The sequence below is a fragment of the Capsicum annuum genome, chromosome 4 (assembly GCF_002878395.1).
Source record: "Capsicum annuum cultivar UCD-10X-F1 chromosome 4, UCD10Xv1.1, whole genome shotgun sequence".
NCBI lineage: Eukaryota > Viridiplantae > Streptophyta > Magnoliopsida > Solanales > Solanaceae > Capsicum > Capsicum annuum.
Genome location: NC_061114.1, coordinates 192,640,334 through 192,666,709, shown reverse-complemented (window position 1 = coordinate 192,666,709; position 26,376 = coordinate 192,640,334). Strand labels below are relative to the sequence as shown.

The window sequence follows — 26,376 nt, the reverse complement described above, 5'->3', positions numbered from 1 at the left end:
CCAAAACTAAATAATCATTAGTTGGCATTTTTGTCCAGAAATCCTATACCGCAGCCTCTGTCATAACTCTTTTTGACTATTCTCCTTATCCCATGCTTCTTGCACAACTCCTTTAGGGGCATAAGATCACCTGATCTTGTCATTCCCGCAGCAGCAGCTTCTACAACCAATTTTTCTTTTCCTATATCCCTTGCATCAATCGAGTAATTCCAAGGAAATACTTTGGTATTAAAATATGGTGTACGAGAAACTAAGGCTGTGATAGAAGGTTTACAAATGAGAACTTCTACTTCAATTGGTACCCGCAACTGGACTGTAGTTATAGGCACAATGAAAGTTAATGGTTCAACCTTTTTCTCATCACTGACTGATATAATAGTTCTTTCCAAATTACATTACTCATCAATGGTAATCATATTCACATGGTCAACCCCATGATATGGCAAAGGATTGTTTTACACATTGAGGGAAGATCATTTGAGTTGAATCACTCTTTTGTTGATTAGTTCCTTAATGTTATCCTTGAGAGTAAGGCAATTCTCAGAGTCATGCCTAGTAACCCCAGAGTGATAAACATAATGCTTTGTCCCATCATAACATCAAGGCACGGGAGTGGGAATTCTACCTTGGATTGGCTGGAGTACTCATGTGGTTCTCAATCTTTCATATAGTTGGGATAAGGGTAGACTAGAGGTGTATTGGTTTTGGTTGGGATTTTCTCCTAGTTTGACCAAGGCCTGGATGAATTTTGTGGACAATTTTTTAGTAGGTAGTCGGTTTGACGTGGATCGTGGGTTGATATTACGGCTGATTTTGATATGTTGGTGCTTGAGGTGGATAATATGTTGGTTGGGTGGCGTAACCTAAAACAAAGGATTCCGAGATCAAAATTCAAATCTTAGAATCAATATATATTTGTGAATGTAAAGAGTGCATAAAAATGCATAAACTAGTACAATAACATAAAAAAGGTATTTATAGTTTACATTATAACCCAAAAAATCCTAACCAAAAGAAACAGGGAAAATAGGGTCAGTGGTCATTACGGACCCACTTAGAGGATGTAAGGGGTACTTACAGGCCCCTCAGTGGTTCTTAAGTGATAGGACATCTTCAGCCTTCTGAATGCAACCCAGGATGGAACTTATGGCGGAGTAAGTGGTACTTATGTCCTGTAAGTGACCTTGTAATTGTCAGAAAAGCCTTCAAAATTAAGAGTCTTTAATATTCAACCTAAGATACCTATGTTTGCACTTACGACATCGTAAGTGATACTTATGCGCCGTAAATAGCCCTTCATCAATGTCAGAACCTAACTCAACTTTCAGCATCTCAGATCTTGCCACCTCTGAGACTTACAAGGCCACTTACGGCCCCGTAGGTGGTCTTATAAGTGGGGTTTTTTGTGGCCTTCTACTCATGCTCCAAAACCTAGTTTCCTGCAAAATAGACATAAAAGCACATAATATATAACAAAACCAATGTAAGTACTTGCATATTTTAAGGTTTTAAGCATCGAAAGTTTCATGAACTCATGGCATATCAACATCAACTTAGAATGTTTGCATATTCTCAAGCAACAAAAATACAACAAAAATAATATAATGATGTTTAACCAAGAGAAACCTAAGGTACCTATCGCAGTTAACTCGATTTAAGCTCAAGACATATCACCCCTCCTATTTTTAACTTTTCAACACCAATTGTTTGGATCTATATAGCTCAACAATGAAACACAAATGAATCAAGCTATGGCATTACATTACCAATAATCAATCAATAAAATATACAAGTTACACTACCCGAATAGATAAGCAGCTAGTAAAACAACCCTTGTACCCTCACAATGAAAAAGTCTCATTCTCTCAGTATAATCATGAATGTCAATGTGCGGATGATAATGAGACACTTCCACTCATAAAATAAGTTCCAAGCAATGTGCATAGAATACCATAAGCTTGCCCTTATTTTCTTTAGCTGAGTTTTTTGGATAGTCGAACTAGGATCATTTTAGGATTTTATTCGGCTTGTACATTGGCTTGGGGGATAGTATGGTATATTTAGGACTTAGGGACTAATCCTCCTTGACAATAGAATTACATTTTGAGTCCACTTTTCAATTACTTTTTTTTATTTTATTTCTCCCTTTTCCTCTTTTATGGCTTAGTAAGGTTTGGTGGGGTTTCTTTTATTCTTTTTTTTTTTTTTTTTTTATTTTTACCATGAACAACTCTAATTTCTCTTCTCTTAGTCAAGGCCTTCTTCATACCCAATTCTAACAATGCATCCCTATGATAGACACCCTAAATTTAGGCAATTTTCCTGAGTTGAGGTGCACAATGTCCAAGAAGGAACCAGGGCCAAAATAGGTTCTCTGTAACTAAATTAAGAAGGTGAAAGGTGAAAGGTGAAAAGTGAAAACAAGAAAATAGGTCTATGTTGACTCAACTGAGGGATCAAGGGTTATTTTTTCACATTTGGATGGTTATATAGGCTAAGAGAGGACTAAATCAAGAACGACCTATGATCATGTCCTAATAGACTATCCTACAACCTAGAAAATACTAATCTGGCAAGTGTAGAATTAAATGTACAAAGGGAACTAGGTAAGTATCTCACACACACATGGCACAGGGTTATGTTACCAACTACTACCTATCCAGTTCATGAAAATATTATGATATGATTATTACATCCCTAATCTTAATGTCACTACAAAATTCATAATAGTCACATATATAAGCTTATCATATAGTTCATAAAAAAATTTGGAGGGGTATCTTTTTTTCTCAAAACAATTAAAAACAAACAAAATATATCAACTACCCTTAGGTTACTTACTTTTCTCCTAGTTAAACACAGCTAAAACATAACACATATAATGACATCATACTACCTAAACATGTCGTCTCTACTAAGAACAGACTCTGGAGAAAAGAGATACGGTAATAACAACCCTATAAGGATATCTAGACCTATAAGTAGCCCCACCCCCATCAAATAAACATGCATTGGGCAGCTACAAAGCAAGAGATTTAGGAAAATACTTGTGGAACCTTACGTGCATAGATCTGATATCAATCACACAAACACAAATTATCATAAATACAAAAATAACAAGATATCTTGGGTTGCCTCCCAAGCAGCACCCTCGGTTCAGTCGGCTACTTCATGGTTCCGCCAATACTGAATGTGATTTCCTCATCATTCACCCTAAACTTAAGCTCGCCTCTTTCCATATCCACCAATGCTCAACACATGGCAAAAAAGGTCTCCTCAAAATAATGGGCATCTCAAAATCAACTTCACAATCCAAGAAAACGAAGTCAACCTAAAATATGAAATTGTCCACCTTTACCAAAACATCAAACAATATGCCATGGGTTTTTTCATAGTACGAACTACCATCAATAATCGCATCATCAAGCCCAACTATTTGAAAACCTCCAACTATATCAAGTTGATTCTTTCACCCAAGTCACACAAAGCTCTTGGAAAATCAAGATGACCCAATCATACAAGGAATTGTGAATTCACCGAGGTCACCTTTCTATTGCATAAGTGATCAAAATGTAATCGCATTACACTGAGGTAAACCACTAATATAGTCATAATGGATAGTTCTCTTCTTTGTTACCAAATCCTTCATAAATTTTACATATCCAGGCATTTGCAATAGAGTTTCAAGAAGAGGTATGTTCACACTTAACATCTTCAGCATGGCAATAAACTTCTTATCTTTCCTTCTTTTTTTCTGTTTCAAGCTTGGAGAACAAGATGGGGGAAGTCGTGGAATAGGCTCCAACATAGGCTCAACTTCCTTCCCCTTACCTTTATCCTTCTCAACTCATTTATTCACACCTATCGATTTTTATGATGACTCGCGGCTAGTCATTACCTTCTAAAATTCCACTTCAGGTGCCTCATCAGCATCAACAACATCATCCTAAACCTTATAAAATATAGGAATAGGGGGTTAATGGTCTCTTTTCCACTCTGAGTGGTGATGGCTAATAGTGATTGTGATTGTTCAAATTTTTCATAGTATTACTCGAAAGAGTTCTCGATTGATGTTGATTCAAGATCCTCGAAATCTAACAAATTATTGCTCAAGTTGCTTGATCATAGTGGCATATGACTCTACTTTTTGGCTTAATCCTGATATATTTGTCTTAATATCCTTAAGGCGACTCTCTTATTTTCAAACCCTTCACCAACTTAGAGAGAAATACCTCCATCCTCAAATCGATATCTTAGCTCCTTGGAGAAACATAAGCACTATTTTTCTCATTACAGTTATCTATCCTCTACTAGTCACCATCTCTCTACTTTGATCCTTACAACTAGCCCCATAATAGTTCTGACCTGATTCTCTTGCCTCAAGTTCTAAGTGTCTTGACTAGACCCTTGGCCCTTGGCTCAGGAATTTGACACTTCTTTGTCCAGGTACTTCACTTCTTCATCATAATCAGAATAATATGACCTATGACTTCTACCTTGTGAACCCATAACATTCACCTCTTTCACTTGAAAAGCAACAAAATACTTGGTCAGTACCCCAATCCCTAATCTCAGTTGTGTGACCTCTTGCACTACTATCTCATCTAAAAGTCTCTGCTCACTGGATGCACTAATAACAAAAGTAACCACTCCCCTTTCTACCTCTCAAGTATACCAAGCTCAAATGGTTTTAGATATTCAGTCTAATATTTACTCAGCTACCTCCCAATGTAGACTCATAAATGCCCCACTGGTGATAGCATTAGCAACAGCCTTATTATTAGATTAAAAGGCTCTATAGAATATCTCAAGTAAGCTTCTGCCTGGAATCCTATGAATGGGCACATTCATTAACTTCTTCTTGAACCGTAATGAAGTTTCATACAAGTCTTCTAAATACAACTCTTTGAAATTGTAGATCTCATCCTTCAATTGTAATATTCAAGAAGGCAGGAAGAAACGGTCCAAAAATTATATTTGCGGCTCGTTCAACATGGTAATGGACCCACCAGGTAATTCTCCTAACAATAGGGTAGCTTTCCTTGTAAGAGAGAATGGGAATAGTCTGAGACTCAATGCTTCCTAACTCACCCTCGGTAGTTTAGACGAAGTGTATATTCTTACAAAATTCATAATATGCATGTTGGCATCATCAGTCGGCAAGCAAGAAAATACACCCTTTAGATTTAGACATTGGATCATGGCACTTGTAATATCAGACTCACTCCTTGGGGCAGATCGGGAGGAATAATAGCTTCTAACTCAGCAGCCTCAACTTACCCAGGCTCTTCTTTCGGCTCATCATAAGCAAGAATATTCAAATAAGAAATGTGTAGTTAAACTCTATCTCTTCTACCTCTATCGACTTTCGGTCAATGCTCTTGCTCCTGTCTTGCTGCTTTTGCCTCCTGAGCTGCACAACAGGCAATTGTATCCCTTCTCGCATTTTTTCTGCTAATAAACGTGCATTACTTTCTACAGTTGTCTCTTGAACACCATGCAGAGGTGGGAGGAGTCAAGTCAACTGGAACATTTTGAAGCCCCTCATGATGATCTTCGGGATCGTGTTCCAACCTCCCATAATTCTATTATAGGATTCTTTCAGGCTATGGATCAAGTGGGATCAAGGGATTACCCTGACTCCTAGTACTAGGTAAACGCCCTAAGAAAAATAGAAAATTAAAACCCAACAACCTTAACTACTTTAATTAATCAATTCGTAATTGTACTCCCCGGCAAAATTTAATGTCGCCCAAAACTAAACCTCTAAGAAGTACAATGCGGTTGCTGTTAAATTGTAGTAACCCAACAAAGGTTTGGGTTGAACCCACAGGCAATAGGCCAAATGTCTCTCACAAACTCGCTGAAGTAGCTGGAAAAATACAGGAAAGTAAATGGGGGTATTTTACAATAAACAGTAAAGTAGTAATAAATCTTGGTTGCTTTTGGTTGAAATCAATCTAATATGAATAGTAGGATTGTGTTCTCTGTGGCTTCCAAACTTCGTAGACATATCATGTTTAATCCAATTATCTCAATGCCCTACATAAATAATCTAGCAAGATAGGCATCACCAACTGTTTTGTGAATGCCTTGGTAAATTTTACTCTTCACCTTTTGAGTATAAAGTAAATTAGATGATGGTTGGCAGCCTCAAATTACTATTCTAATCTTCTTTTGCTAATCTGATCTTTCTTGTAAAGATGATCTTGAATATAGGCAAGTCCTAAACTTCTGTAGTAGCTAAGAAAGCAACCAATCCAAATAATATCACATTACATTCATAAACACTAATTTAGAAGAACCTTACTCTTCATCTACTTCATTATTTTACCAGGGTTCCCATAACCCTAGTTAGGTGTTTATCCAATAATGGTAGTAAGAAAATCCATGGAATTCATAAAACAAAGCATAAGATTAATCTCATAATAATTAAAGAATAAAACTCGAAGTCTTAAATTAATAATCAACTGCAAAACCAAGAACAAAGAATTCCAAGATCAAAATTTGAATCTTAAGAATCAATTTATGTTTGTGAGTGTAAAAAGTGTAAAATGCATAAGCTAGTACAAAAACATCAAAAGGGTATTTATAGTTTACATCAGAACCCTAAAAATACTAACCAATATGAACAAGGAAAACTGGGCCGATGGTCACTTATGAACCCACTTATGGGTCGTAAGTAGTACTTATGGGCCCCTTATTGGATCGGAGGTGACAGAAAATCTTCAGCCTTCAGAATGCAAACTATGATGGCATTTACGACAGCATAAGTGGTACTTATACCCCTTAAGTGACCTTCTCGTAACTATCAGACAAGTCTTCAAGCTTTAGAGACCCTGATCTTTAACCTCTAATACCTAGTTGGCACTTACAGCGGCATAAATGGTACTCACACACCATAAGTAACCCTTTGTAAATGTCAGAACCTAATTTAACTTCTTGTATCTCAGATCTTGCCAACTCTGACACTTACGAGGCCACTTATAGTGGTCGTAGGTGGCACTTATAGCCTGTAGATGGTCTCGTAAGCGGGGTTTCTATAGCCATCAACTCTTTTTATTTATTTAAGCTCCAAAACCTAGTTTCATAAAAAATAAACACAAGCACACGTCAATCTAATCAAAACAACCTAAATACTTACATATTTTTAGGTTTTAAGCATCAAAAGTGCCATAAAACTATGGCACATCAATGATTAGGATAGTTTGGGTATGTGGGAAAGTTTGGGTATGTGGAGGTTTGGTAAATGGAGTTTGGGTAGGTGGAGCTTGAGGGATAATGGAGTAGTGAAGCACAATGGGTTTGTTTGTTACAAGTTGACTTGTTGTTGGTTGTTATCTCGTGGGTTAGGGAAAGATTTGGCAGAAATTGGGTTGCTTTGGCGAAGTAAAGGATTTCATGGAAAGTGTTGGGAAATAGGAGAATAAATAGGTGGAAAAGAATATGGGATAGTGGTATTTGTTCCATGCTATTTTTTGCATCATATAGGCTATATTTTCATCATGAAGGGTTTCGCCCTTGTCCTCAGCCATCTGGTGTACCTAAATGAGTCATGTTGGCGTTTGCTCGTGCTTATGATCTCATAAAGTATGGGTGATCATCCAGTTCGTTATCAACATAAATAAAACGTTGAGGGAGTAAATTAAAAAAAGAAAACCTTCAAAGGAAAGAAATATGTTAGTATAGGTGAATAATTTTCCATCAATAAAATAACTCACAATTAAGCAAACAATGTTGAAAAGGAAGAAAAGCATGTTTCATGTAGCAAACAAAGCATATAATAAAAAGAAACTTCAATAAAAACATGCATCCTATTATGCACGGGATGTCTTTTCTTCCAAGAGGTGGGCCTAAGTGTCAAATAATTGAGATTATGATCAATTGATTCAAACCATTGATTTGAGACAAACTTTGAGTTGGGAAATAAAAGGCCAAATTTCATCAAAATACTGATAGAGTACAATGATAAGAAATAAACTCAAAATATAGGAAAAAGGATAAAGACAATTCTAAGACAGCCTACACCCTGCTTCTGATCATGTTGGTGGAGGAAGTGAAGATGATGCCCCAATATTGCTAGGCCCTGCTCCTATATTTTCCAAATATTGCATTATGTTATCCATTTGATCCCACATTCTAGGTATGACCATTGTGGTTCTTAGAAAAGAATGCCTTATCCAAACAGTCATCCCAACATCCTTAAAACCATGTTCACCATCTGGACTGTGGTTTATATTACAACAATATTCTTGAATCCATACCTGATATTACGAAATACACTCTACTGGTCTGCGTCTCAAATCTATTGTGAGAATTTTACTCTATTTATGCATAAGTTGACTGGCTTTAGGGACTCTAAAGTCTGGTCCAAAAAGAATTTTAGAAACTCACATATTTTCACAGAAGGGTGACATGTGTCTGACCAAATTATCATAGTATACGCACTGGAACATATGGTTGGAGATATCTCAATCCACTAAGCTCAATATAATAAAGTCCTCTGCATGTTATGTAAGTCGCAGAACATAAAAGTGATGGGTATTTCCACTAAATTTGGTCACTGGAGCGAGAGGCTAAATCTTGGACCAATCATCAGTGCTGGCCGGGAATAAATCTTCTCATTCTATTATCATAAGTGTCGATCTCATTTGAAGTACTAAACATTATGTGGATCATGTTTTCATGTTTGTAGAAATACTCTGTTGGTCAGATCTGCAGAAGAAAATTATAACCTTCAAAGAAATTTTTTTCACCTCTTTTACACTTTCCAAGTGCGCGAAATATTTTAGCCAAGATCATATGAACCAAGGTGATTTCTTGACACGACTTGAACTAGGGCATTGTCGTAATGGGAATCCCAAGTCCATCCAAGACCGGGGGCCACCCCCGTTACCAAACCCAACCTTCAATCGCATACCCTGAGTCGAATGGATACTGTATGTATAACAAGATAGGGTTTATCGTAATTCTAGACTCTAGGATTGGTCTATAACCATGACCAACCCAAACAAGTCCAACCATCCAATACCAACCAATAACCATAACCAAATCAATAAAAAAACAAGTTCCTGTCCATAACATAACATAAAAGGATGGAACAATCATAAATTCAGTCCAACGATATCATCCCCAATACCAATGCCAATAATAAGGATGACACCAATACCGACACTGCCCATTCCAAACCATAGTAGTCACATAAAGCCTCTAACCAAAAGAGAAACAATATTCAGTTAGGACATTCCCCCAACCATAGTCAAAAGCAATATACATAAAATAACCAAAGTATGTAAAGACATACATGATATAAAATGGAGCCTTCCAATATATGAAATCTTACCACTTCAATCCAACAGCTGATCCCGAATCCGATCACTAAGCAGGAAGAGTAGAATGGCCAATTGCTGCATCACGTGGGGATACAGTCGCTCGAACATGGGTTAGCGAGTGAATGCTAGCATGAACCCATGATAAGGATAAAATAATGTCATCCCTTAAAACCAAGTAAACCAATCATATGCATACAAACCATACATAAATATACGTATAACCATGTTGGGAAAGGAAGTCTGGTTTAGCATGCCTTTAAAACCATTAACCTGGGTATGTGTAGCTTATCCATCCTAGAACCAACCACAGGCGATATAGGTCCAGTGTAACCCCCTGAATAGGTCCCAATGCGTGTAGCCACACGAATCAGAGATACCATACGAGTATGGGATTCCCTATTACCCTTTGCTCTCCATGATACATATGTACAGTCAACTTAGAGTTCTCTTATATACCTCATAGTATCATATACGGTTGCTATGACCAACCTATGGTAGGCAAACATAAGTTTCCAGTGTCTGTCCATTGGACTCACACCTTTATGGTTAGCTATCATACCCTGCCATTATTGCCCAATTAAAACCAATACTATCCAACCGAACCATTATTCCATTATTATTAACAGAAACTATGATTAGTGGTATCGTCATACCGACTATAGCTTACAACCAATGTCCTTTCCTAACCTTTTTATGTAAAGGGATTCCCATGTACCCATAGATCATATTATTAAGTTAACTTGGGGAAATACCATGTACCCCACAAGTGTTCTATTATTATGTTTGCATGGGGAATCCTATGTACCCCCCAAGTTGTTCATTAACATGTTTACATGGGAGACTCCCTTGTACCCCACAAAAAAGTAATTAAATATAACCATGACCAGAAAACCTTACCATTTAGCCATTCCAACCAATTTAAACCATTTATATCATTTAGGGCTCCATTACCAAACCATACCATGCAATAGCTTCATCAAGAAGTCCAATAATATAGTAAAAGCATTCTCGTAGGCATTTCATCAAACATATTGGGGGTGTAGTGTTTCCAAAACCAATCCAATTACCTATTAACCATTCTCATGCAACCAATTGTCCAAACCATCATTAAAGCATGTAAATCTATAATTAAAACATGGAAAAACAATAACCAAGCATTTAATACCAAAACCCGAACATATATTTGAAAACCCCAAAACCATATAATAATTATGCCATGAAAACATTGTATAAAACATGGTTTTAGTTGGAACTAACAATGAGAGAGTAGTACTTTCCTTAGATTACGAAAATGATGGAGAAAAATCACCCGTACAAGCCCAAAATTGATCATCTAGATGAAACCTCAGCCTTCCATTACCCAAGAGCCTTAGATAGAGTTAGAGAGTATTTCTAAGTGTGTAAGATTAGAATAATAGGGTAAATAATGTCCCAATAGTGATATAAGTCATGGGGCCTCAAGAGGTTAAGTGGGAAAATGTTCAGATTACCCCAAACTTAAACTGCATAAAATTCCCGTCAAATGGAACAACTCCCCCATACCAATCATACCCTTCCATACAGTGGTATCCACCACTCATACCTGAGGCCTCCCCCTTAGACCTAACATTGTCCAGCATACGACTTACCCAAACTAAGTTGTATCCAACCATATGATTAGTACCCCTAAATTGTATCCTTGGTAGAATAGAATCAAAGGAAGATTGAATACTGTCTACCATACAAGTCAATGGTATGACTCGTACCCTAACTTATGGCTCATGGTGAGCCACTCATACTCAGATCCAAATTAAGTTACTAAGTCTCGAATTAAGTAAAGGAAAAACCCAAAGCATATGACCCATCACCAACCATAGGACTCGTACCCACCAAGTCATACCCATTCCAGAAACCAATTCAATCCCACCAACCAGCACTAGTTAGCATACGACCAGCCCATACAAACTATGCCCTATCATATGAATAGTACCCATGAGTCGTATGATGGCCAAAATACAAAAATCCAAGAAATTTTCTAAGGATCCAAACTCAGGGTATTTCACTCTCCCCTACTAGGATCATTCATTCCCAAATGACGAATAAGGTAGGTCAAATGAAACCACGAGTTATTTCCATTATCAATCATCGATCCAACCTGTAACAAGTTAGAAAACAAAGATATGATCAAGAACACATACCTTCTGCACGAATATCCGTAGCAGAAAACAAATATGGGTACTTGGACTTCATGTTCGATTCCTCTTCCCATGTAGCCTCCTCTACATTCTTGGTCCGTAACCAATGAACCTGCAGATCCAATATCTTAATTGGGACCTTTTAATAAGACAGAGAATTCGAGATACCCAATCTTTTCAAAGGAGCCACCGAAGAAAGATCACCAAGACACTTCCTCCACACAAAAGCATGAAATACCAGATGAATGGAGTTCAAACGAAAAAGCAATGCCAATTCATAATCCACCTTACCAAAACTCCACAAAACCATATAAAGACCAATATACCAGTGACTGAGCTTTTCTTTTCAACCAAACTGCATCACTTCCTTCAAGGGAGATGCCCTTAGGAATACCTTATCCCCAACCTCAAACTCCAAGTCTCTATGCCTTACATCCGCATAGGACTTTTGGCAACTTTAGGCGGCCTTACGCCTATCCCAAATCACCTTCACCTTTTCCATAGCCTAATAAATTAAATTTGGGCCAAACATATCCACCTTACCAAGCTTGAACCACCACCTCCGAGATCTACACCTCCTACCATACAGCTCCTAAAAAGGGGTCATCCCAATGCTAGAATGATAGTTATTGTTGTAAGCAAACTCTACAAAAGATAGATGCTAAACCCAATTTCCACCATAATTAATCACACATGCACGAAGCATGTCCTCTAATGTCTGAATAGTCCTCTCTGCTTGCCCATCCATCTGTGGGTGAAAAGCAGTACTCAAACTAACCTTGGTCCCCAACTCTTTCTGAAAAGACCACCAAAAGTGATATAAAAATTGCACACTACGATCATAGATAATCGGAACAGGTACCCAATGCAGCTTTACAATCTCATGAAGATACATCATCTATAGTCCTGGACCAAAAAATCATTCCTTACTTGCAAAAAGTGAGCGGACTTTTTCTTCCTATCCACGATGACCCAAGCCGAATCAAATTGGTTCCGAGTTCAAGGAAGACGAGTAACAAAATCCATATTGATCACCTCCCATTTTTTTTAGGCAATTCAATTTCTTGATACATCCTTCCAGGCCTCATGTGCTCAACTTTGACTTATTGACACACCAAGTATTTGGCCACAAAATCAGCCACATCCTTCTTAATACCATTCCACCAACATATCTCCTTAAGATCATGATACATTTTTGTCAAACTAGGATGAACAACATAGCATGATTCATACGCTTAAGTCAAAATCCTACGTCACAAGCCATCGACGGTGGAAATGCACAACCTCACTTGGTACCGCAAAGTACCATCACCACTGATCTCAAATACTATCACCTTTATCCCACCAACATCACTCTTGATTTTCATTAACATAGGATCTAGCATTTTCTTCTCCTTAATCTCTGCACCAAGAGACAACTGAACCACTTCCTTTACCATTACACCACCTTTCTCGGAGTCCAAGAAACAAACTCTAATATTATCGAAGAAGTGAATATCCTTCACCAATTCCCACTTTTTCTTATCCACATGAGCCAAACTCCCCATGGACAACTTGCTAAGAGCATCAGCAACAACTTTAGCTTTACCTGGGTGGTAGTGAAGACTCATATCATAGTCCGTGACATACTCTAACCATTTTCTCTGCCTGAGATTTAGCTCCTTTTAAGTGAACACATACTGTAGACTCATATGATCAGAAAAGATGTCCACGTGCACTCCATACAAATAATACTGCCAGATTTTTAAGCAAATACTACCATAAAAGCTCCGAATCATGAGTAGGATAATTTCTCTCATGCACCTTCAACTGCCTGGAAGCATAAGCAATAACTTTCCCATGTTGCATTAAAAAGTAAACAAGTCCTACCTGGGATGCATCGCAGTAAACCACAAACCCCTCATTGCCTTCAAGCAATGTCAAAATTAGAGCTGAAGTTAGCTTATCCTTCAGTTTCTCGAAAATCCCCTCACAAGCATCTGACTAAGAAAACTTTACCTTGTTATGAGTACACTTAGTCAATGGGGCAGCTATCATCAAGAAACTTTTCATGAATCGCCTATAATACCTAGCAAAACCCAAGAAGCTTTGAATGTCAGTTAGAGTTGTGGGTCTAAGCCATCATTTAACTACAACCATCTTTTGTAGATCAGCCATGATCTCGTCATTAGAAATAATATGACACGACCCAAAATGGAACCTTGTCATAATGGGCATCCCAAGTCCAACAAGGACAGAGGACCACCCCCTATACCCAACTCAACCATCCAAAGGCATACCCTGAGTCGAATGAATTCTAAATATATAAAAAGATAGTGTATTTGCGCAAACACAGACTCTGGGATAGGTCTATGATTGTGATTGACCCAAATAAGTCTAACCTTCCAAAACCAAACCAATAACCATAACCAAACCACTATAAAAATCAAGTTCTCTTCCATAACATAACATAAAAGAATAAAACAATCATAAATCCAGTTCAACAGTATCAGCCTCAATACCAATGCCAATACTAAGGCTGACACCAATACTGATCCCACCCATTCCAACCTATAGTAGTCAAACAAGCCTCTAACCATAAGAAAAGTAATATTCGGTTAGGACATTCCCCCAACCATAGCCAAAACCAATATCCATAAAATAAACCAAGTATGTAAAGACATCCATGATATGAAATAGATTCTTTCAGAATATAGAAGCTCACCACTTCAATCCAATAGCTCACTCCATTCATAAGAGATACCTTTAGGAATACATTATCCCCAACCTTAAATTCCAAGTCTATGCGCCTTACATCCTCATAGGTCTTTTGGCAACTTTGGGAAGCCTTAGGCCTATCCTAAATCACATTTACCTTTTCCATAGATTGATAAACCTAATTTAGACCGAACATATCCGCCTCACCAAGATCAAACCACCTAATAGGAGATCTATACCTCCTACCATACAATGCTTCAAAAAGGGCTATCTTAATTCTAGAATGATAGTTATTGTTAAAAGCAAACTCCACCAAAGGAAGATGCTCAACCCAATTTTTACCGTAATCAATCACACATGCATGAAGTATGTCCTCTAATGTTTGAATAGTCATCTCTGCTTGCCCATTCATCCGTGGATGAAAAGTAGTACTCAGACTAACCTTTATACCCAACCCCTTTAAAAAAGCCGCCAAAAGTGAGATGAAAAAATCGTACCACGATCAGAGATAATCCAAATAGGTACCCCATGCAGCTTTACAATCTTTTGAAGATAAACATCGCATACCCTTCAGCCAAAAAGTTAGTCCACGATGGCAAAAAGTGAGCGAACTTTGTCATCCTGCCTACATATTTAAGGATTAAGTTTTAAATGGTTATGTATTTATGTTTCATATCCCTAATCCCCTACTTTATTATTATTATGGATGCTTAAATTATTTATGACTTGCCTTATAAAATGTTTATTTCCCTTTTCCTGGGGTGTATATGAAAACTTGTCATACTGACCGTCCCCGGATGCTACATCATTTCATGATATAGGTTTGAATGTAGGTTTGAAGTAATTTTTTCATGATTTTGCGTAGCACTAGGGAGTTAATATTCTCACTTAGAAAAGTGTTGAGAATTGGTGAGCCCTCCGTCAGTCAGAAGGCAGTGTTACTTTTTATTTATATTTTTATTCTAGGATTTGTATGATTTTTATGGTATAGTCGGGGACATATACTGACTTAAGAGTTATTCTTAAAGTTAGAGGATTTGTAGGCAGATGTTGGGTAATTGTTTGAATTTGTTTTTTAAGACATAGATGTTTCAATATTTAAATGTTGAACTTTTTTTATATAGGCTTGTTTCTGAAACTGTAAGTATGACTATGCTTATGATATAATCATAAGGGGTCATATCTAGTTTTCATTAGTTTGGTACGCCCATCACAACTAGAGACCCAATTTGGGTCGTGATAAACTATGTTCAAAGTATGTTTTAGGGTCCCAGGATTTCTGTGAAGTTGTATCTAGTAGAGTCTTTTTTATGAGTGTGTAGCATGCCACACATATAATCGGGAGACTATGATACATTTAGGAATGTTTCCCCTTTTCCATGTTCCAGTTCATGCTAGAGAGTCTATTCATAATGAATTATTCTAACTCCTAACTTTCAGGTATTTCAGATCATGCCTCCCCAAAGATCTAAAGGCCAAAAGAATTCAATTGGACCCTCCATCCTAACAGGGGAAAATGATAAGGAGGTCCACCCTACCCAAGGATGGAAACATAATATGGAGCCCATTCTTCTGATTTTAATGCTTCTCTTGAGATTTCCCCAACCCAACTAGTCCTTCTGAGGCTCTAAGACTGGTAACAACCATACCCAACCTCTCTAAGGAGAGGTTTCAAATATTGAGTTCAAATAGACTATTCAAATATTAGCTCAGATTATATCATCTCAGTACCACCGGTCAGATAATAGTTGTATGGTAATGGTTCTTTTAACGCTACTCGGGTTTGCCAGTTTATGCAGCTGAATCGCCTAACTTCACTGAGTCCAGAGTTAAGGAAGACCCTCAAAAGTTTGTTGATGAAATGGAGAAGATATTTAGGGTGATGCATGCTAGTGAAATTAAGGGGGTAGAGTTTGCGACTTATCAGCTAAACGAGGTGGATTCTTAGTAGTATGATGAATTGGAGGTGATTAGGGGTGAATATGTTAAACTAGTAATTTGGGAGGAATTATTTGATGACTTCCTCAATCACTTTCTTCCTCGGGAATTGAGAGAGGCCAAGGCTGAGGAGTTTGTGAACATAAAGCAGGGAAAGATAAATGTTAATAATTATTCTATGAAGTTTAATCAGTTGTCTTATTATTCTCCTGAAGTGGTATCTAACATTAGGTCCAAAATGAGGAAGTTTTCTCCAGGCCTTTCCAGTGACTTGGTACTAAAGTGTAAGGGTACCATGTTGAATAATAACATGGACATATCTAAGTTGGTGGTTTATATGCAATAAGTAGAAGATGATAAAAAGAAACAGGCGGAGGCACAAGAGAGGTAGAGTTAAAAGGCTAAACATATAGTTCAAAATGTGAGAAAGTAGCGTAGTAGAAAGGGGGCAAGTAATGGTTCAATAAGAAAACCTAAGGTAATTCTCATCCTAGAACTAGTTCTCCAGTCCCCAAATATTTGAGTGATCAATGACTTTAGGCTAGATATGACCTTAGGGTGCAAGGTTCCCAGTTTCAAGCTAGTATAGCTTAGTCAGCATCATTTTACCCTCTTTGCCATACTTATGGAAAGATTTATCATGGATTTTATCATTTGGAAAGTAATTTGTGATTTGGTTGTGGTTATTAAGGCCATAGAAAGTAAGACTATCCAACAACTAAAGCTGCTCTTAGGACTTACAAAACCCTGGCTTCAACTTCTTCAGCTTTTGCTACAAAAAGTTCTACTTTAGGTATAAGGAATGGCCATAATTGTCTATATGCACTATATACTCATCAAGATTCTAAGGAATCTCCAGATGTTTTCATGGGTATGTTATATCCTTTCTCTCGTGATATTTATGTATTACTTTATCTTAGTTCCACCCTATCATATGTGACTCCTTATATGGCTAAACACTTTGGTTTTGGTCCCAAAAATATTTTTGGCCCCTTCCTAATCTCTACCTTGATGGGTGAGTCCATTGTTGCTAGAAGAGTTTATAGGGGTTGTGTTGTGCCCATCTTTCATTAGGCCACTGTGATAGATCAGACAGAGCTTGATATGGTAGATTTTAATGTAATCTTGGGAATGAATTAGCTTCACTCGTGCTATGCTACCCTGGACTATAAAATTAGAAAGGTCATCTTTCATTTTTTTAATGAACCGGTGATAGAGTAGGAGGGGGGATCCCAAGCACCTAAGGGAAATTTTATTTCTTATCTTAGAGCATAGAAGTTAATATCTAAAGGGTGACTATACCATTTGGTCTGAGTCAAGGATTTTAATTCTAAAAGTCCCTCCTTGTTGTATGTTTTTATGGTAGTGCTTGTAAAAGATATTGGGTGAAGGATTATTTGTCTTATAAACAAGTTCTAATAAAAATTCTTGACAGATAAGTTCAGAAGTTTAGGACCAAGGATATAGCTTTGGTAAAGGTGCTATGGAGGAACCAAAGGGTGGAGGAAGCTACTTGGGAATCGAAGGAGGACATGAAAGCTAGATAACCCTTTTTATTTCCATCCCCGGATGAGGTTGATTGAAGTATGAATCCTACATTTACTCTAAATCTATTTTATTTAATGCATTAGTCTCTTCTATATTCTTCACTGTATCATGCTAAGAGTGTCCTAAGTTCTCATTCGGGGATGAACGATCCCAAGGGGGGATAATGTAACACTCTGAAATCTTTAGAACATTCGTACACCCAATGTTGTATAAAATTAAAGTACATGTGAAAAGAAACTTCATGTATTTGTAGTACTGGAGGTGATTTATACATGTATTAAGGCCTCAATAAACTCCAAGCTCTGGGCCAAATCAAAATCTCCCTTACCGATTGATTTCTCATGAAGGGTCTTACAATAGTCAACTATAAATGAGCATAACTCCTGAAATATACATACATACATACATACATATATATATATATATATATAAATTTGAAGTCAATACCCACCAAATGATATATAATTAAATTATCTTTCCAATGCATCCAGTTTCACTTAATCCGATATCGAAGTAAAAACTTATGGGTAGGTCCTGGGGGCTGAAAAAAAGTTTGATTCGTACGACCCAACCAATAGTCCATAGGTACAACTTTCAGGGGCCATAAGTAAGGAGGTAGGGACTTGTTTATGGATATTTTCCTGGTTAAACTTAGGGGTATTTTTGTAAGTTTCCTTATAAGGTCCAACCCTTATATACTTAAAACCCTATTTGATAACTGAGTAATTATTTTTCTAAAAAATAATACATTTGACATTCTTTCTTCTCCCCCAGAACATTCTAAGAGGCAAGAACACCTAGGGTTAAAGATTCAAGGCTCATATTCAAGTTATATTCAACAAAAAGGTATGTTGAACACTCTTTTACTTTAAATATTATTATATGGTGTTAATTTACTTGGTATTTATGTATTATTTAAATGGTTGGCTGAAACTAAGGTTGAGGAGATTGTTGCGAAAAACTTTATGTTGATTTTTCTTCTTGTTTTAGGGGTTTTCTAAGCATTATTAATAGGTTTTGAGATATAATATCATCTATAAAGATGGTTAACTTGTTAACATGGATTCACAACCTTTAAGGATTTTTTCAAGATGAAAATATGGCCCTCAACCCACTTTAAAAACATGGTTTTTCTTCCTGGGAATTATGATTTTCACGATCTTTCGAATAAGGTAAGAGATAGAAGAATGAAAGGCCAATGAATTTTTTAAAGCACTAAGGGATTAAGTTTATGAACTTTAAAGATGAATTTGGGAGTCTAAAACATTATATGAAAATGGTTTGTCATGTTATGAATGGCTTGCAAGTCTTGGTATGACGATACCAATATAGGAATGCCTTAATAAAAGACTTTATTGATAATAATGTGTGTAAGAATATTTTAATTGGGCCATAAAGGAAATTATATAGCTTCATCATGAAGGCGTAAATCTTCGTGACCAACGCCTATAACCTATGTTTGTCGTCATAAGGATGTCATACTTTAATTAGGAGACGAATAGTGTCCTTAACATGAGGATATGCCGGTGGCTCAAGTCAATTGGTGATTTTAGCCAAATCTCAGTATGTGAGACAAATATGGATTGAGACCCCCCCCCCCTAAGTTGGGGAGTTCCAGACTCATATAGCCCGTGGGATACTGGATGATGGTGAAAAGCTACATAGTTCAGAATTAAGTTTTAAATAGCTATGTCTTTATGTCCCATGTCGACGATCCCCTAATTTATTATTATTATGAATGCTTATATGATTTATGACTTGTCTTGTAAAATATTTATTTTTTCTTTTCCTAGGTTGCATGTCAATACTCATCATATGACCGTCTCTGGATGCTACATTATTTAATGAAGTAGGTTCATAGAGATTTTTTGTGATTCTATGGAGCACTAGGGTGTTCGTATTCTCGATTAGACAGCTGATGAGATGTGGTGAACCCTCCATCATCCTAAAGGCAATGATACTTTTCATTTATATTTCTATTCCATTATTTTATGAATTTTATGGTATAGTTGGGGCCTTTCCCGACTTAGGAGTTATTCTTAAAGTTAGAGGCTTTGTAGACAGGATGTTTCTTTATTCAAATGCTGAACCTTTTTTATATGGTCTTGTTTTCGCAACTTTAAGTATGACTATGCTTATGATATATTTCTAAGGGGTCATCTCAGGCTTTCATTGGTTTGGGACTCCCTTCACGGTCAGGGATCCGGTTCGGGTCGTGACACTTCACATTTTCTTTACACTAAAAAAATGACTTTTTACCTCTTTTTTTGATCAAATTTTATAAAAATAGATTAATTATCGTACACTGTATGAATAGCTAAACATATAGTTGATTAAATCTTCAATAACTTGAGAATTTATTATTTATCACGATACAACTAAAAATAAATAAATAAATAAAATATTTTCTTGTCATTTGAAATCCTAAAAAGGTCTTGTGAAGTCAGTTTGGCAAAGTTGTCATCTTGTATTTGAAATTTATGAACAATAAAATTGATTTACCATATCCAAAATTATTAAAAACGATTTTTGAGTTTAACGATAATAAATTTACCTACCGCGAATCCTATATTTTGACTATTTCGACATTAGTAACTAATAAGACTCTAATTTTAATTCTAAAGATAAAGTCATTATTCTATATAAAAGAAGCGTTAACAATTTCCTAATAACTTGGGCAATAAATTCTAAAATGGAAAAGGGCCTAAAATATCCTTCAACTATGTGAAATGGCGAAAAAAATCCCTCCATCTATCCATTGGGCCTAAAATGTCCTTTCTTTCTATCTATTTGGCCTAAAATGCCCTTCCCGTTTATCTATTGGGCTGTATTTCCTTTTTATTTAACAAATCCCAATTCATTAATGACATGCCTTTTTTAATTGGCCAACTAACAGTTAATTAAAATAATAAATTTATCGTGTGTTGACCTGCAATTTCTTGGATATACCCATTCAAATTGAAAAGTACAGACCTGTAATGGAGTGACTTTCTGTTGAAACTGTACCTAATTGTTCTCTGTTCTCTATATCATACTTCATCTTTTAAAATGCTAGACCCAACATAGAACTTATAAATAGCATTCCAAAAGGATAGGGAAGGCAGTGATTATTAAAATATCAAGTGAAAAAGCGGAAGTTGCTAAAATACTAGTATTAGAAACTTGAAAGAAAAATATTTATGTACCTAATATCCATGCTAATAATCAATATCATCTCATATTTCAGTGGTGCTTTTATTTTGTTTTATGATTGGTTAGTATTCCTAAATCTTGTACTTTTAGTTATAACCTTGATTGTTGAAGTTCAAACGATGTGTGTGCTAGTTAATGTGTCATTTGGAATTAATTTGCTAAGGTCTTCTCTTTGTTGGAAAATACTTTCCTGTTGGAATTAGCTATGGTTTTTCTCACTTCATGCTTCGAATTTAGATGTTAAAGTTCATCTCCTTTCAGGGACTGTAAACCTATAAAAGAGTGATATGATCTCCCACGTTTCCCGTGTGACTTAGACCAAGAAGGAAAATAAATACTTGAATCAAAAATTAAAATACAATTAACCAACCTGCATTTTGAATTTGGACCGGTCTATAATTTCATTGAGAATGGTGCAGAAGAAGAGACAAAAATGGATAAAAACAATTATTGACTTAGATTTTTTTAAGGTTATTAAGTTTGAGTGGGGTGGGTTATTAGCGGATCGGGTTTATAGGTTTCAGTGGATTGGGATTTTAGAGGCGATTAATTATTAATTAATTAATAGTTAAACAATAAAAAAAGACACATCATTAATGAATTGAGATTTGTTAAATAGAAAGACAAAACAGGCCCAATAAGTAGACAGGAAGGGCATTTTAGGCCCAATAGGTTTATGGAAAGGACATTTTAGGCCAAATAATTAGATGGAAGGTATTTTTGCACCATGTCACATAGTTGAAAGGCATTTTAAGCCCTTTATCGATTATAAAATTGCATGAGAACAAAGGAGACATTCAGAGCTGCAACAACTATAGAGCTATCAAGTTATTGAGTTATACTATGAAGGTTTGGGAAAGGGTGGTAGAGTTGAGGCTGAGGAGGATCATGACTATTTTCGAGAATCACTTTGGTTTTATGCTAGGTCATTCGACTACAAAGGCCATTCACCTCATGCGGAGTTAGTGGAGCAGTTTAGGGAGATGAAGAAGGACCTGGACATAGTGTTCATTGATCTTGAGAAGGCATATGATAAAGTCCCTAGAGAGATTTTGTAGAGGTTCTTGGAGGCTAGAGGCGTGCTCGTGGAGTACACTAGGTCAATTCAGAATATGTACGATAGTGTGAAGACTCGTATGAGGATAGTAAGAAGAGATTCAGATCAATTTCCTATTTTGACTGGGTTGCACCAAAGATTAACTCTTAGCCAATTTTTATTTGTCTTGGTGATGGATGTTTCGATGTGGTGTATTCAAGGGGAGTTACCTTGGTGTATGTCATTTGCTGATGATGTTGTACTGATTGATGAGACTCGGGGAGGTGTTATTGATAAGTTGGAGGTTTGGAGATAGACCCTTGAGTCTAAAGGATTTAGGTTGAGCAGGACCAAAACAGAGTACTTGGAGTGTAAGTTTAGTGATTAGTCGCATGAGGCTTACGTGGTGGTGAAGCTAGGTTCTCAGACCATTCAAAAAAAGAAGAGTTTCAAGTATCTTGGGTCTATGATTCTGGGAAATAGCAAGATTGATAAGGATATCATGCACCGTATTGGTGTTGGGTAGTTGAAATGGAGGCTCGCTTTAGGGGTCTTGTGTGATAAGAAAGTGCCTTCACTTCTTAGCTTAAAGATAAGTTTTACAGAGTGGCAGTCCTACCGGTTATGTTGTATGGGGTGGAGTGTTGGCTAGTTAAGAACACCCATATTTAGAAGTTGAAGGTGGCGAAGATGAGGATGTTGTGATGGATATATGGACTTACCAGGAGTGATAGAGTTAGAAATAAGATTATTCAAAGAAGGTGGGAGTGTTGGTAGAGGACAAGATGCGGGAAGTAAGGTTACGATGGTCCGAGCATGTGACGAGGAGGGCCACGGATGATCCAGTTTGAAGGTGTGAGAGGTTGGCTATGAATGATTTTAGGTGGGGTAAGGTAGGCTGAAGAATTATTGAAAGGAGGTGATTAGACATGATATAGAGCAGTTATAGCTTACGGAGGATATGACCCTAAATAGGAAGATGTTGAAGAAGTGAATTAAGGTGTAGGGATAGTGGGCAGGAGTTTTTCCATCATAGCAGGTAGAGTGATTTTGCTTGTATTGACGCCTGTAATTGCTTGTCAGTGGTGTTCGGTGTTGTCTTCGATTTTAAATAGATAGTTTATAGTATTACCTTATAGGTGCCTTGTTTTCATTATTATCTAGTGGTATGTTATCCCATTTTTGTTGTGTGCTTTTATGTTTTATGTTTGTTTGTTGGTTATACTATTATCTGTCCTAAGTCGGGAGTCTATCGGAAACAGCCTCTCTACTTTATTTGAGGTAGTGGTTGGACTGTGTACACTTACCGTCCCCAAACCCCACTTTGTGAGAATACACTAGGTATGTTGTTGTTGTTGTAACGATATAAATTAAACACATAAGCCTGGCGATTATGCTAAATTTAGAATGTAAGGAAAAAAAGATTTGCTACAATACTTAAAGATTAATTCAAACAAGAACATACAAAACATAAATCCCAAATAATAATGTGTGAACTATTAAACAAAAATAATAATAAATGTCAATGAAAGAAGAATAAAGCTAGAAAAAAAAGGGAATGAGGAACGAGACAGCTAGACATAGATACCTAATGCAATTATTATTTGCTTCTCTGATTTGGACAGAGACAGACTCCAAGTCATCAGACCCCGAATGCGCTCTCGAGTGTACATGCAGGGAGAGTAACGAAATTAAAAAGTCAAACTCAACTCATAACGATCCAATTAAAGTTTGCATAATATAAAATTCGAAAGACGAGACATGCAAATGCCGAATATAAACTTTTGGACCAATTCAAAATGACTAAATCACAACATATATCTTTTAAATGCAAAGCATTATTCAATATTCTAATAAATGCACGTACTATGCTAACAGTACATATACCAAACTTTACCTATGCTAACAGAATATAGATTCACACCTCTAACAAAAGTCTAGGTAATATATAAACCTAAATGAAGCAAACATCACTGTATAAATACACAACTAAATTAATGACTTTTTCTTTTTAAAAAAGTTGATACATATGATTCATAGGAATCGTCGACTCGATCTAACCGAAACCAAGACATGAATAAATTCAAATCAAGATGCTTAGAGATTCGACATGTCAATTATTTTAATACTTGTAAGAAAGTTAAACACATACATATGCTAACCGGATAGGAAAACTCTTAGACTCAATAGTTTTACAACGTATTAAAAATACCGCAAACTACAGAGCATGCGAACATTACCATACAATCTGCACAATTGTTTCTAACTAAACAAAATGATAAAAACACCTCCATCAAACAAGTTTCTATGTGAGATGCAGATTTATTTATTATCATACAGAAACACTAAATGAGCACAAATCTTGGAATGAAAATGGAGAAACTGATCTTAGTTTTATCCCAAACACAAATCATATTTGAATTTAGTAATGTCTAAATGCTAGGTGGGATTCGATGCAGATTTACGCAAATTTCAAACAAGATCCAAATACATCTTTTTTAAACATGAACAATGATTCATGAACGTCAAGCCATTATATGTTGGTAAGAAAACACTCATATACATATATTTCCTACCAACAGAATGTATAAAGGCTTAGAAAAGATGTGTGCGTATGAAGAAATGGAGTAAAATTGTAGGCAGTACATTCGAGAATTATGAGTTCACATTTTATTATAGAGGGAGTAGATAAACATTGATCCGCAACAATGTTTCCTTTTTTAACTAATCCAAAACAAGAGTTTTCTTTTTTATTACCAAAAAAAGTCACTGGGTGACGATAACTCAAAACAAAAACTTATTTCTAACGAGTTTTTATCCACAAAATAAAACTACTTCTTAGGTCGTGATGGCTAAAATGTGAAAGGACATGACTTGGAATCTCTACGGGCCTTGAACAAAGCACAACTAAATTCCTTAACATCACTAAATATTATAACTAAAATAAGTTATACTAACTTGTCACGCGAAATTCTTACAATAAACACATAGCATCAGATAGACCAAAACAGAGAAAATAGAAAAGGGATGATATACTTGTACGGGGCAGTAAACGGGGGTGCCAGATCTCACATATACTTGTTAGTTCATTTCAAAATAAAACTTCAGTACTACTACTTCTTAATTCTCTTGATTAAACCTCTAGATTATGATTTGGAACAAAAATAGGTACAACGGATTCCGACGGATTTCAAAACATAACAACGTGAACGACATACTAATTCACCAAAGTAGTTTCTCAGCACTCGTTAACCATTTACAAATTTATAAACTATAACAAACAGTGAAAACACGCATCCAAATAGGCAGAATTTCAACAAAAATAAAAAGACTATTGGACGACTATATTTATTTCTAAGAACGAAATGAAAGGTGGATGTAAATTACTAACCTTGTGTGGAGCAGTGAATTAGGGCTTCCTCGTCGAAGATTTAAACTCAAACCTGAACTTCAAACTCAACAAGAGAGCAAGAGAAATAGTTGCATGAACTAATATTTGGTGCTATTTTTTATAATTTCTGATAATTCTTGATTGATCAAAACGGGAGTCCAAAGGCTCCTTTTTAGCTGAAATTGAGAGGGGTTGCAATGGTTGTTAAGTGAGGCCTCAAGAATTAAAAACTTAAATTCTTTTGAAGCACATATCATAGAAAAAAATAGAGGGACGAATTTGGAAGAAGAGAAAGACTTATTTTCTTACCTTTCCAGGTTGATGTGAAAAGGGAAAAGGGTTGCTTCAAAAAGACTTAGAACCATCAGATTTGAGGAATAACAACCTCAAATCCGGTGATTCTTCACTCCATTAACTTTCTCCATAAGTGCAGAGGAGATGGAGTATTTCTTTGGGGGTCTAATTTTGGATAAAAAAAGTGATGGAAGTGATATAAAGTTAATGGAGGAGCTGCAATATTGATGGGAGAAGCAGAAAAGGCAAAAGGGAAGGTTGAAGATCATCGAAATTGCTATTGTCCGAAGGTATGAGGGGGAAATTCGTGTTGTAGTAGAATGGGAGGGGAGAGAATCGATGACTTGGTTGAGGTCTTGTTAGAAACAAATGAGAGTTTGAGAGGAGAAAGATGAAAAGGTTATTTAGGATATGGGTCGGGTCAATAGCGAGTGCTATGTCTGGTCACATACAATTCATGATATATATTAAACCTTTGAGTTATTTTCAACTACATTCTTTTGAAGTTTAAAGCACACATCTAATGGAGTCTTAGTAATATTGAAATCTAAATACTTGAACTTGTCAAGTACCTTTTCAATGTAATGAGACTGTGACAACTTCAACCTTTGTGAAGTTCTATGAATTCTTGTCTTTAAGATCACATCAGAAACTCCAAGGTCTTTCATATCAAAGTCGCTCTCAAGCATTCGTTTCAAAGAGTTTATCTCAGAATTATCTCTACTAATGATTAATATATCATCCACATACAAACAAACAATTACTTTGTGATTT

General features: G+C 36.3%; 1 long non-coding RNA gene across 1 annotated transcript; it reads right to left on the bottom strand.

Moving 5' to 3' along the window:
- Nucleotides 1-1,035: 1,035 nt before the first annotated feature.
- LOC124897567 lies at nucleotides 1,036-26,012 on the bottom strand. Its single transcript, XR_007054320.1, has 4 exons — nucleotides 25,309-26,012; nucleotides 23,506-23,577; nucleotides 1,259-1,439; nucleotides 1,036-1,172 (listed from the first exon to the last, which is right to left on the bottom strand). It is a non-coding gene; the product is annotated as an uncharacterized LOC124897567 (long non-coding RNA).
- Nucleotides 26,013-26,376: the final 364 nt, after the last annotated feature.